Here is a 12,089-nt window from a genome sequence, read left to right as displayed (position 1 = left end):
TTCCTGATTGTTAGTCCTACTTCTGTCTCCACCTTAGCCTTCCTTACAGCCCCCTGTACAGTCTTGAGAAATATAATCCTCCTTGGTGATGGGCCCTCACTTCCATTGGGTGTATGCCTCCTTTTTAGCTTTCAGACATTCCTGAATGCCTTTGGTGAGCCATGGGGGCTTTTGAGCACTCTTGCCCTCTTTGACTCATGTTGGGACTGTCACCCTTTGGGCTCAGAGGATAGTCTCCTTAAGAAATGACCACTCGTCTTGGACTCCCAACTCCCCTACCCTCCAGGACCTCAGTGCCTCCCCGACTAATCTCCTTAACTCATTGAAGTCAGCCCTCCTAAAATCAAAGGCTGCTGCCTTACTGCAGGCCTTTGACACCCTGTGCTGGATGGTGAATTCCAGTAGGTGATGATCGCTATTGCCCAGGTGGTCGAGAACCCGCAGTTCCGTCACCAAGCCATCGCCTGTGGCCAGAACTAGGTCCAGCAAGGCATTTCCCCTGGTGGGACTGTGCACCTCCTGGGTTAGGTGGAGGTCCTGGATCTTGGCCAGGAACCTACGTGAGCAGTCAGACTGCACCTCCCAGCAGATGTCCGGGTAGTTTAGGTCACCCTTGATGACCACGTCCCTTGACCTAACTGCCTCCGCAAGCTAACCTGAGAATTCCTGGTCCATCTCTTCCCCCTGGTTGGGTGGTCGATAGTAGACACCCACCGTTAAATCCCTTTCCTCCCGACCCCCTTGTATTCTAACCCAGAGCACTTCAGTCTGCCCCTCCTCTGATCCCGCGCTGTTCGTTGAGGATGTGTATTGCTCTTTGATGTAGAGTGCCTCACCCCACCTTTCCTCCCTGTTCTATCCCACCTAAAAAGTCTGTAGCCCTTGATGTTTACTACCCAGTCATGGGTTGAATCCCACCAGGTTTCAGTGAGTCAACTTCAGGGGAAATGAAGTCCAATAAGTAGGATGATTTTCCTTCTGTCAATACCTATGTTATGTTAGTATAGTTTTTTGATGTATTAAAAGTCAGTTGTATGGTCATAGCCAGGGCCATCCCTAGTGGGGGTGAATCAGGGTGACTGCCCCGAGCTCCATGCTTTGTGGGGCCCTGTGGACAGTGCCATACAGGCCCCGCTGCAGCCACCACCCGCCGCCACTGAGCACTGTTGGCTACAGCCAGCAGCAGAAAGGGGAGGCTAACAGGGCTCAGTGCCCCCAAATGGAGGGCAGCAGCAGACATAGTCCTAGGCCTCATGTGGGCTGTTGCAGTGGTGGGGAGGGGCAGACACACTCAGCTACCTTGCACTCTCAGCCAGCACCACAGCTGGCCCAGCCACAGGCAGGTAAGTTTTTTTTAATCTTCTTTATCACCCTGGGCTTCTGGGAGGAAGGGGGATAGGTCAAGACCTCCGTAGTGCAGGAGAGAGTGGGGAAGATGAAGGGCAAATCATTCACTCCTGCCCCGGCCCCTCCCTGCTACACTATAGGGATTGTCCCAAGACCCAGCCCAGCCAGGGCCCCATTCACTATGACTGTGAACATGAGGACAGTCAGAGCCCAGCAGCTCATCCGGAGGTGTGGGTGGGCAGCTCCCGCTGTTGCGTGTGCTGCGGGGAGCCAAGGGGGTGGGAAGGGGAGTTCCACTCCCCTCCCAGCTCTCCCATGACAAGCCCCTGGGCTACAATTGTCCCACAACAGGTCCAGCCGAGGCCCAATTCTCCTTGGCGGGGGCCCCAGCCGGGCCGGGTTGTGGGACAGTCAGAGCCAAGTGGCCCCTCCAGAGGCGCGGCACCAGGCAGCCAAGTGGGAGGAGGGACGTGGCACCCCAAACTTTGCATGGGCGAGCAGGCCGCAGCTGCAAGCTGCTCTCTGCTCCGCACCTCACTGCCGCTCCTTTGAAAGCAGTGTGGCATGGTGCCACGTGTCTCAATTCCTGGCCCTCCCAGCGGCAGAACACACATGACGGTGCCTGCTGCTTTTGAAGGAATGGCATCAGGGAGGTGTGGTGGCGCGGAGCCCTCCGGCTTGGCAGTGCAGTAGAGGCTGGCCCTGTTCTGGCCCCTGGCTTTCAGCCCACCCTGGGCGGCACACAGCTGGGGCTGGAGCAGGGAGGCAGCCAGGGCCAGGAGCCAGCTAGGGCCAGGGCTGGGACTGGTGTGTCCATGGCCGGGAGGCAGCCAGGGCCGGCACAGCACGGCACTGGGTAATGCTGCACCCCACTATGGCCTTTTCTCCTCCTCCCACTTTCCATGGTGGGGGCACATATGCGTATGCACGTTCGCCCCCCCATTTTTTTTTCTTCCTCCGTCTATGCCGCTTGCTACCCCTCCCCCCACTGGGCCCCGTACAGGCTGGTATGCCCCAGTCCCCACACATCCCTAGGTACAGCTCTGGTCATAGCACGTATGTATGGCTGTCTAGCCTTCTCTTTTAAAGCCATACCATCACCCAGCTACTGTGGTGTAGAAGTACAGAAAATGCCTGAAACATCTAGCTCCAAATTGACCCAGGCAAATTGGCGGTGATGCTGATGCAGAAGGGCGCATCAGCATCACTGCCAGGGGGAGTTTGAAAATCTTTTATATACTGCAGTCACCCACAATAGATTAATGTGTCAAGATGATTCCATGTAAGTGTCATACTGAGTCTGCATTACACTTGGAAATCTGGCTAAAACAGCAGCCAGAAACTCCTTTTTCAGTCTCCAGTTGGCCAAGAGTTGTGCCTGATGTACAAAAAGAAAAAGGCAGGACCCCATCATTCTGTGCTTCTCTAACTTCAGGCATGAACAACTTCAGTAGCTGTAGCCTATCACCTGGCAACAAGAGGTGTGAACATTATCATATCAGTATTCTGTTCCCTGGTTTCCAGTTCCATCTTTAGATATTCCTCATCTGAAACCTAATTACATAAAAGACCATCTCAGTTTTTACAGCACAGGTATAATGCACCTACTGGTATGGAAAGCAAAGTTTCTCAGAGTGGGACACAACACATTCTTAATAAAGAGAACTGTAGAACTGTTTGGTAAGGGTAATCAGGATAGTCTTACACCCTTTCTTCTTCACAGCACAGTATAGGACTCAGAAACTAGCACACATATAACACCTTATCACTTGTGAATGCACAGGCTTCCCATGGCAGGGCAGAGAATGTAGTCCCTACTTAAGACGAGGGCCAGTCCAACCATTAGGCAAACTATGTGGTCACCAAGGGTGCCAAAATTTGGGGGGATGCCAAAATTATATGCAGAACAAAATAACAAGAACATCATTCTAAATAACAGCCCTGGCCAGCTATGGCTCCACCTTGATCTAAGACCTTTGGTTCAGTACGGGGAGAAAGACCTCTGAAAAGATGTCACAGGAAAGATCACTAGAATCATGACTCCTACCTTTTCAACTCTCAAGTGGACATATGACAGAAGCATACCACTGGCAATGTTATCCTAATTTTCCTCTATATTGGAAGTGGTGGGGGTGCCGAGGTACACAGTTCGCCTAGGGCGCTAATTAATTACACTTGGACTGGTCTTATTTAAGACCATGCTGTAACTTAAACATTTCTGTATTTGGTACCTACTTATTTTGCTGAGTGACACAAGAGATTAGGGTGAAATGGCAGTACTCCCATTGACTTCATCTCTAGAAGGAAGTAATCCTAGAGGTTATCACTGGAAAAGGCAGTAACAGTGAGAGCTGTTCCGGTTGCTATTGCACCCTGTTCTGGAGCTGCCACTTATAAAGGGTGAGAAGATAATTTAGCCTCCTGAGCTATTGGTCTCCAAGCTGAGAAAGGGAAATCAAAAAGTGCTTAGTTGGAACCAATCTAAACAAATTAAAAAGGAAATGAGGAGGATGCTTAAAATACCAGTCAAAAGAGAAGAACAAACCACTTTACTCAGGCATTGAAAATCAATCAAAATGAATGAATCCACCTTCTAAAAGGCACAAAAGTTGCCAATATAATATATGTAATTGACTGAAGGGAAGTTAGTGCTCTAATAACCAACCTGAATAGAACTTCTCTGATAAAGAGCCAGAGCACAAGTGTAAACAGAGCACTCTCATCCCAGTGGAATAGATGCAAATGTCAGACAAGCGAGAGATCTGCCTACCCCCTGAAGTATTGGTGAATCCTTGCTTCAGAAGAGCATAGTATGATCTGAAATTTCAGTGAGTTACAGGCTTTTGGCTGCCAGGGTCTCTTCTTTGTATTACATTTTGAATTTTTCTTTTACATTTTTTGCTCTGTTCAAGTTATTTCTGAAGGAGATTTTCAAAATGTTGCTCATTCGGTTGTGTGATTGGAGCCTGCACCTGTTGAAATCAATTCAGTGTCCTCAGGACTGAAAACCGGGTCAGATCACTGATGGCTAATTCTGTGGGAATTGTATGCTGATTTGTTTTGATTAACTATCTTTCGAAGTGCCAAAAGAGATATCCTTCGATGTGGATACCTGCTCCCTTCTAACAGAACTTCGATTACCAACCCATTTCATGTGTCAGGGAAAGGTATGAAATGTGTAACTTCCAGTTGTTATCAGCCCTGTTATATTCATGTTGGTTTGCTTGTATTGTAACTAATGCAAGCGGTTTATGATTTCCTTCATATGTAGCCAGGGGTAGCATGTTCTGAATACCTGGCTGTGGGGCTTTAAGTTAGATCCTTAACACTGCTATTTGTATTTAATTTTACATAGCACTGAGCTGTTACCTTGCCCTGAGCTGTAGAAGATACTGCTATCCTTTCAGTTGCTTCTTTTTAGCGCCCTGTCCTTGACTTGATAATCCTGAAGCCCCAAGCTTGGAAATCTGCTTCTGGCAGAACGAGATCTCTTCATCTTTGAGGTCACGTTCCAGGCTTTTGTTCACTCACAAGTTCTGTTGGGATTTATCTTTAGTGTGTCTGCTTGAATATTCAAAAAGTCATCAGCTAGTCTAATTTGTTTTTTTTAAAGTCATGTAAAAGACTGATTTGCTTTGACAGGTGGATCAGAAACAGAATTGGAGCTATTTTATCTGGACCTAATTAAACAACCGTCATTACTGGCAGGTATGTGTTTGTGATGACTTGAAATTAGCTTGATTGGAATTAAAACTCAAAATATAAGGCATTGAATTGGCTGTTTTTAAAAAATATGGTTTAAAAATACATTCTCTGCAGCATACTTTTAGATGTGGCAAGTGCATGTCTAAATTTTAAATCTCTTATCATGTCAAATTCCATTTGGTGTTTTACGTTAATGCCACTTAGCAGAGGTATTCATGAGGATATTACCAATGCTTATAACAGTTGTCCCATGCTTGTTCAGGGCTAGAAAACTTTTATATGTACAAACTTTAATAATGTTCCCATTTTTCTGTTGTGTTGACAGAAATTTTATCAGTGTTATGTAGCTTATTTTGAATTAAATTTGTTCCTATGAGTAAGGTTAGAATGGTCAGATGCATAATTATGCTCTTAAAGTAGGGGATTTAAATGGGGGCTAACATAAGCCCAGGGCAGCGTGGGGGAATAGTCATAAGATTGTTTTTCCTGTTTGGAAGTACTTAGGTTCTATAAAGGTAAAACAAATTCTCTCAACATAAGACTGAGAGAACATTTCTCTTCCTGCCAGCCACTGCTCCAATCTGTGAAATAAAACCCTCACTTTCACTTAAATAGAGGGGTGTTTGTGCTTTGGGACCTTTTCTAACTGCCTGGTCCGTGGCCAAACCAAATATACCCATAGATCCTAAATTCCCCTTCTGACCCTAAGTACTCACCCAGTCCAAGTATATTGCCACATTAACTGTGTGTATGAGTGTAGCAAATACCTGAGATACTACCTCTGGCTGCTAGCACTATAATTCATCTGCTCTAAAGGGGAAGAGTTTTATGCAAGGAATTTGTGGGGAGGTGTTACAATGCATTGTTGCAACAATGCTTGCAGTGAGTGCAAGACACAGTGCAACAGGCTTATTACCCCAGGAGTGTAGTGTGCATGTGCCATAGCATTGCAGAGGAAAGAACTGTACCAAGAGGCCCCATCTAGTTAGGCCTGATGCATTGGTCTAAGGAAAATGGATACACTCTCTTTTAAATAACACACAATATTGGAGCAAGACTATCTGTGTCAAATGACAATACGGTATTTATATTTCATTGCTTTATGTCCTCCAGGGAGTGTTAAATATCCAAGTGGTATCTCTGAGAGCTTTATTTTGCATTCAGATCTCTACTTTAGCTGACAGATATGAAAAATTTCATATAGCCAGGCAACTACCTATTGACAGCATATCTGAAGGACCTCAAGTTATCCTGGTAATTGTCAACACTAATTTAAGAATAAAATACACCCCCCCACCCCATCCCTTCCAGTTCTAGGAGGTGACAGGCAAATAAGAACTGCACTGAACTAATTATACCACCCCCCCCATCTTAAACCATGCTGCTTTTGGGGTTTTAGCACTTGTCAAAGATGCATGGACAGGGAAAGACAGTATGCCCTTATGAAGGACAAGAGCATATTAACAAAATCTTTGCTAAGGAGCAGGGCTGCTGAAATCCTGGTAAATATAAAAGGGAGGGAAATCTTAAGCTATTTGTACTGATTAATAAGGCAGGTCTATTGGGCACCATCAGGTCTGCATTTTCATTCTATAGTATAATATAAAAAAATTAAAGCACCAAGCACAGTTACAAGCTATAACTATAATGTGTTTGTTTATTTTTAGTTTTTTAGAAATGATTGATTTACAAAAAGTCCCAGGATGTAGGCACACAACAATGCTGGAAATTGCCCTGTACATCAAAAGTGGACATAACAAAAGCATGGCAACAGAAGATCTTTCCTCCTGCCCAATCCAAATACTAACATGCCAGCAAGAGCTTCCAGGAAAGCTGGATGTTATGCTGTCCATCAGCAAGCAACAAGCCCTTGATTTTTTCCTGTTCCAGGATACATTTTAAGTGTTTCTACTTCTCTGTGTTTGTCTTACTAACCAAGCCAACCCACCTGGTTGGTCCTAGCAAGGTGGTACATCTTTTGTCTGGCTTCTCTTGAATGACATAAACTAAAAAACTAAAGAACTCTCTAATACAAGGGTAGGCCACTCCCAGCATGAGTGCCAGAGCATGGCATGCAAAAGCATTTTGCTTGGTGTGCACACCTCAGGGCGGATGGCAGGGAAGGAGCCAGGGTTGTGCTGCCACAACATGTATCAAGCCCTTTGTGGCTCCCCCACCATTCCCTGCTGGCATACTAACATCTTACAAGTTGTGGGTGTTTTTGGTACTCTGTCCAAAAACATTGCCAACCCCTGCTCTTATGTCTGACAATGCTATTGCCAGACTAGTCCATCAGATTCAGATTATTTTCCTTTAGAGAAATCTGAAACTGAAAAGGGTTGCCATGGGCGCAGAGAAAATTTCTGGGACTAAATTATAACTTTAAAACATTTTTCTATACATAAATCAGAGCCTATTAGAATAAGGCAATATCCTGATGACCAACCCAATGGAAGACACGGTAATCTTGGAGACAGCATGCCAAATGGACTCAGGGGCCATTGGTTTTATGCATAGTCCTGTTATTGGGTGTCATTTCACCCAATGGGGTGTCATTTCACATCTGTGCCTCAGGTCCCATCAATAAAATGGGGCTAGAGAGGTACTTAACCATGCTAGTCTGAAGTCAGACAGAAGGCAGGGTTAGTTACGTTTGCCTCTTTTGTAATGTGCTTTGTGATCTGCCTATTTGAACTTAGTAGCAGTAATATTTTCACAAACAGAATCATATAAATAAAAATGGCAGTCTCAGAATGGCCATATTTTAGTATTGCATTGGAAATGTTCTGCATTTTCTGTACCTCCCACAGAGGATATGTAAAATATTTAAAATAACATTTTACTGGTTGATTTACAAGCCATGACCTAGAGCAGTCACAAACATTTATTTACAAAGCTGCTTTGCATTAATTATATTCTTGTACAAGTTGCTTAGTTTCTGTGAACTCTATTCAGTATTGACTTATGCACTAGTTAAAGGGAATTCTCAGAATATTTATTTAGAAAAAAAATATGAAGCATGCTAAGGAAGTGTGTGTGTGTGTGTGTGTGTGTGTGTGTGTGTGTAATTTCATTTCATCCCTCAGATAGTTAGTTATTTTCCCCTATGCATTTAGCTAACTGGTACCAGGCAATGATCAATGTGTAAGGCATGAAAATAGACAAAACCAGCTGAAAAAACAACCTTGTGCCTCTTTAAGAAAGGGAGAGATGTTTCCAATGATTTAGTACTTCATAAATTAGCCCAGGGACAGTTTTAAATTGTGCTCTTATTATGTATACAGGATTCTACTCATCTAATAATTTTGCTACTCAATAAAAAGTCATTCTGAATATCAACCAAGCGTCATAGGAATATGCTGTCCATGTTTTATAAAGAGAAGTTGTTTAGAATCCCTCCCCACAAAATGATCTCTCTGTTGTTTAGTCCTCAGTTTAATTACTTTCTGTCTGTTTTTATTTCAAGAAGCATGTGAATAGATAGTCTAGAAGTAAAGGTTTTAGGTGCGTCATTCATCCATCATTACTTATTTCAGTTTATTAAAATGTGCTCAGTGGGGTGATAAAGGGACAAAAGGCAGTGCAAACATTCCACATGTGAAACAACTTACGAAAAAAGGAAATTTATCTTGAGGACATAAGAAAGTGTAGGACAGTGTTCCCCAAACTGTTGATATCTGGGGCACACTTTTTTCTAGATTAAAATTGGTGGCGCACTTCACTTATGGGCCCAATCACAGAGTGTGGAGCTGGCCCAGTTGGGGCCTGATCCTGCATGTTACACTTGCCCAACCAGGACTCGATCCCTCCACATGGAACGTGCCTGGCAGGGGCCCCATCCAGCTGCACAGAATCTACCAGGTAGGGGCTCCTTGCAGCCATATGGGGCTGATCCAGGCCATTTTTCACAGCACACTTCTGTTGCTGCCGTGGCACTCTAGTTTGTTGTGGCACACTGTTTGGGAATCCTGATGTAGGGTCTTGTCCTTTAGAGGTGATGCCAGTCAGGGTAAAAACATCCCACTTGAGATGCTTCTGATTGATTCCAGTCAAAACCTGGGAGTGACATAGCCCTTTTCATACGTAGTTTGTCCCTGAAATAAATGGCAATTAACTCAATTGTTAATTGATTGTTCTGGGAAAAGTGTTAGCTTGGATAATTCACAGGTACTTAAAGGGGAACAATTGGCTTGTACACCTGTAGAATCCTCAGGAAAAAGAGTTTATCCTAGGAGAAATCCAACACCTGTTTTTACCCTGTGAGAAAGTCTTGGAAGATTTCCTATTTGTGTCCCCTAGTTTTACTAGGTGATACCATCACTTTAAACCAAAGTTCATAAATCTCTTATGGTTGCCTGAAATAGTAGTGATGTAGCTGTGATGTTCCAGGAATTATGTGAGAGGAAAAGATTTCTTTGGATTTTATCTTTTATTGGACAGACTGCCTAGCTGGGATAGAGTTAGATGAGCTTTCAAATGCAAGGTATTCATCTTCCAGTGCCTTTAGGAGAATCCTTGAAGAAGAATGTCTTCCACAGAAAAGCATGTCTAATTCTATCCCAACTATGCAGTTGATCCTATAAAATATCTTGTGCATCAATGTCCTTTATTTTAAAGAGAGCCTTTTCTGACATCTTCTAAATACACATGAAATATTAGTTAAGGCTTCCACAGCATTTTAATCCAAACTACAGGAAATACTTCAGCTCCTAGAAAGGGGCACTGATCCAGTAGCTGGTAAATGACAGTTAGCCAGTACATCTTCCTAAAGATTTTTACTGTGGTTATAAGACTAGTTGTTCATCCCTCAAGGCCCAATGGCACTAAAAATGCATATTTACTTAGATGGTATCTTAATCAGAACAAAGCCAAAATATCTGCTTAGGCTGCATATTGGGGCCAAGATTTCATCTGGTAAGAATTCTAGGGTTACTAGCAAATACAGAAGAGCATATATTAACCAATAATCTCAGCTTGGACTTCCTGGGGTTCATAGGAGATGCCAGAGCTTTCATCTTAAACTCTCACTGGTCAAAAAAGAAATTAGAACAGAAAAAAAAAAGGGTCATGCTTCCATAGTTGGTAGGGTCAGAAGGGACCTCAATAGATGATTGAGTCCAAACTCCTGCCCTGGGCAGAAAAGAGTGCTGGAGTCATATGACTTCAGCCAGGTGCTTGTCCAGTCTCATCTTAAAGATCCTCAAGGTAGGCGAGAGCACCAGCTTCCTTGGAAACCCATTCCAGATTCTGGCAACCCTTATCGTAAAGAAGTTCTTCCTGATGTCCAACCTAAATCTGCTCTCTGTCAGTTTGTGCCCATAAACAGAGCATCTCCTGTTTCTTGCTGTACCTGCTACCCCCCCAATGAATTTGTAAATGCCCACAAGATCCCCTCTCAGCCTTCTCTTGCAGAGCCTGAAGAGATCCAGGTCCCTCAGTCTCCCCTCATAGGGTCTTACCTGCAGGCCCCTAACCATATGAGCGGCCCTTTTCAGGACCCTCTCAAGGTTATCCATATCCCTCTTGAAGTGCAGTGCTCAGAACTGGGTGCAGTACTCCAACTGCAGCTTGACCAGTGCCGCATAGAAGGGAAGTATCACCTCCATGAACTTGTTCATGATGCACCTGCTAATGCATGATAGAGTGGGGTTAGCTTTACTGATGACTTCATTACATTGATGACTCCTATTCATCTTGGAGTCAACTATAACTCCGAGATCCCTTTCTGCTGCTGTGCTGCTGAGAAGGTCATCCCCTAACCTGTAGGTGTTTTGGTGATTTCTTCTATCTAGATGCAGCACTTTGCACTTGTCTTTGTTGAACTGCATCCTATTCTTTTCTGCCTACTTTTCCAACCTGTCCAGGTCTGCCTGGATTCAATCCCTTCCCATTAGTGTGTTTACTGTACCCCATAATTTCGTGTCATCTGCAAATTTGGACCACTGCTCTCCACAGCCTCATCCAAGTCGCTGATGAGATCAGTTTGTTTATAAGAATAGGATGAGATACTGTATCGAAAGCCTTCTTAAAATCCAAGTGGATGACATCTACCTCGACTCTTGCATCTAAGCATTTTGTGACCTGGTCATAAAAAGAAACTTGGTTAGTCAGGCAAGATCGACCTGCTATGAACCTATGCTAGTTGCCCTTTGGCTTTATTTTTCCTTCTGGGCTCCCAAAAATGTGATCCTTGATAATTTTTTCAAAGGTTTTCCTGAGGATAGAGGTAAGACTGTAATTACCTGGATCTTCCTTCCTCCCCTTCCTGAAAATAGGGACCGCATTGGCCCTTTTCCAGTCCTCTGGGACCTGACCTGAGCACCATGAGTTCTCAAACAGTCATGCCAGTGGCTCTGCTATGACACTGGCCAATTCCTTCAGCACCCCTGGATGAAGATAATCCTGGCCTGCTGACTTAAACACATTCAGCCCCTCCAAGTGTCTCTTTACTAGGTTAGTGCTGACTGTTGGTGGGCTGATGTTCCTCCTGTGCCTATCTATAATGCAATTGGGAGATTTGTTTTGATCCATGCTCAGGAATACAGAGCCAAAAAACTCATTGAAGAGTTCAGCTTTGTCCCTCCTATCTGTCACCAATTGCCCTAACCTGTCCTTTGGGGTCCTATGTTACCCTACACCTTCTTTTTGATCCCTGTGTACCTGAAGAAGAACTTTTTGTTGTCTTTAATTTTTGTCACCAGCCTGAGTTCCATTCTGCTTTGGCCTTCCTAACTGGCTCCCTGCAAGTGCGAGCCAAGGAGGTACACTTGGGGGTCAGTAATGGATCTTTGCTTTATTCATTTCCTGGATGAAAGCTATTGGGGTCTGTGGTAACAGCACTCCCTCATTGCTCAGTATCTGTTTTCTATTATAGAAGCATCCAAAAATGATTAATGAGGAAAAGACAAAGGAAAGCAAGTGAAAAACAAGCATTTTCCTGTCACAGGACACCTGGATGGCTCTAATATGGTGGAGTTAGAACATAGTGTTGTTAGAACTCCATTGCTTTTTTTTAGACCTTCTTGCTTCAAAGAACC

The 12,089-nt window shown here is 44.2% G+C and overlaps 1 long non-coding RNA gene across 1 annotated transcript in view; it reads left to right on the top strand.

The window, feature by feature from the left end:
- LOC149863663 (uncharacterized) overlaps positions 1–8,353 on the top strand; it is a 45,646-nt gene extending 37,293 nt beyond the window's left edge. Inside the window, exons 4-5 of the long non-coding RNA XR_016442526.1 lie at positions 4,990–5,055; positions 6,720–8,353. This is a non-coding gene — a long non-coding RNA (uncharacterized LOC149863663). The remainder of the gene's footprint in view (positions 1–4,989; positions 5,056–6,719) is intronic.
- Positions 8,354–12,089: the final 3,736 nt, after the last annotated feature.

This window comes from Crocodylus siamensis, chromosome 5, assembly GCF_052110815.1.
Source record: "Crocodylus siamensis isolate JL-2025a chromosome 5, ASM5211081v1, whole genome shotgun sequence".
NCBI lineage: Eukaryota > Metazoa > Chordata > Crocodylia > Crocodylidae > Crocodylus > Crocodylus siamensis.
Note: the sequence above shows the minus strand (reverse complement) of the source record. Positions and strands in the feature narration are given on the sequence as shown.